Consider the following 2,226-nt stretch of genomic DNA (forward strand, 5'->3'; position numbering starts at 1 on the left):
CAGTTAGTGTGACCTTTCAGTCAAACAACCTGCAGCTCCTCTGTAGTCCCTCCAGCTGGGAAATGGTGGCCCAAGGTGTTTGCAAAATCGATTGTTGCCTGTCGCTGCCGCACACCGAGGGACCCAGCCACCAAAACTGTTTAATAAGGCCCTCGGGTAGCTGCTTGGGGTTTGGTAATGACACAGCTCTCACAGGTCCAACTCCACTAGTGGAAAACTATCTTCTGCTTATCTTTAAGACCCAGTATGTTACAGGAGTATTGATATGTTGTGCTGGGATGGGATGACTTTAAGGAGAAGGAAGATACGGGAAACACAGAGGTCAGCTCCGAAAGCCTTGGAGGTGTTGCCTCATTGGATCTTCCTGTCTAAATGATAGATGGAAAATGGGACATTGATACCATCACAGTAAAATTTGCCCATAACCTGCCTGAAAAACAAAAATCACTTGAAAACCTCCTGAAACAAATTTCTGTGCAACAAGAAACTGAAACAAGAGCAAGGATATGGCAATTACAAGCAGGAGGAAGAAGAGTGGAACAATGACCTGACCTGCTGGATTAATAACTTGAAACGGATTGGGAGTGAATGATTTAAAATATTTTCAGACAACAAATGCTGTGGAGTTCAGACTTGAAAGTTCATGTTGTATCAACCTTTAGTAACTGGGTACAGTAGTAATAATTTTTTCCTCTCCTTTGCTTATGTTCTCCGTAACAGCCATTGTGCTTCATAACAGCCCAGGGCCAGTTGGGAAGTCAGGAAAGGAAAAGGAACTCGTGGCAGTGACACCCCCGGGAAGTTTTGTCAGACCTCTGCGGTTTGATCGCTCGAAAAATAAAGAGCATTTCATCCTTGCAGCGTGTTGGGATGTGGGTAAAGCTCATGGGAGGGATGTGCCAGCCACACATCAGCTGGGACAGCCTGTGATGTGACGAGCACCGCGAAGTCCCTGCAAGGAAATCTGCCACAGGCTACGGCAGATAACTGCGGGAGCTCAGCAAGGGCAGGAGGAAGGAGGTCTCTGCCGAAAGGGGCTGATGGGGGGAGGTGGCACAGGAATGCACAGGCTGATGGGGGGAGGTGGCACAGGAATGCAGCACTGCTGCCTCCGTCCTCACAGCCAGTTTGGTCACAGACATATTCTCACCCAAACGGAACATGGTTTTGCCATTGCGGTCCAGGACAGGGCGTGAAAAGAAAGAAGAAAATGGAGAAGCAAGAGTGACTTTGCAGGGCTGGAGTAGCAGAGGGAAGATGTTTTGGCTGCTGGTATTTTCTGGTGCTGGCATGACTGAGAAGCGGGTGCGAGGGGCTGGCTGCTCACAGTGGCAGCCCGGCTGCTCAGGAGCGTATCGAGCTGCGCGGAGCGAGCATTTCCCTCTCTGCATGCTGCCCGTCTTGCCGGGGAGCAGGAGGGCTCTATGGTTTGGCCAGCCAGGACAGAAGGACGCCTTTAGCCTGGGAGAGAGAGGGGCTGGCTGTGGAGGGGTGTGGGGGTGAGTGCTGGTGATCCTGAAGGGCTGGGAACGTCCTGGGGAACAGGCTGAGATGGAGAAAGAGACACTGAGGGAGTTGAGGCCTGAGCTCGATCCACTGCCCACAGCCTCTGATACACAGCAGGTCACGCGGGAAGGCCTTCCCCAAGCGAGAGATAAAGAGTTTCTGCACAATGTGCCCCTTGTTCCCCGATCCCAGGACCACGGCTGCCCCTCGAGGTGCCTGCTGTAGCCTACCTGCAGCTGGTGTTGCTGTCTCTCTGCAGATGGGCAGAATGTTAAACCAAAGGCTCGACAGGTCTCCTGGGCAGGCTAGGCTCTGTTTCCTGCTGCTGGGGCATTTTTATGGTCCCCCTCAAGGGGAATTAAACTCACATTTGGGCTTCACTATAAAGAAAAAAAAACAATAAGAACCAATGCATTGGGCAGAGTCCTGCAGCACTAAGCGGTTCACAGCCAGGTTCTCGACCCCAGCAGCAATATCTCGCCCTCAGTCACCAGCCCAGACGGGTTTGCCTCTGCGCTGCCAGTGGCTCCGTTTCCACTGCTGTAACCACCCCCACAGCGCATTTGCCACCACCCATGAGTCAGTGCAGAGACAGAGCACTGGCCACCTTTCTCACTCAGCGATAGCCAAGGCCAGCTGGATGGCTTTCACCTCTGCACACTGACTCAGTAGGCATGGGCCAGGCCCCAGCACGTTGCAGTGAGCTGTGTCTCTCTGGAA

The sequence above is a fragment of the Strix aluco genome, chromosome 10 (assembly GCF_031877795.1).
Source record: "Strix aluco isolate bStrAlu1 chromosome 10, bStrAlu1.hap1, whole genome shotgun sequence".
Lineage (NCBI taxonomy): Eukaryota > Metazoa > Chordata > Aves > Strigiformes > Strigidae > Strix > Strix aluco.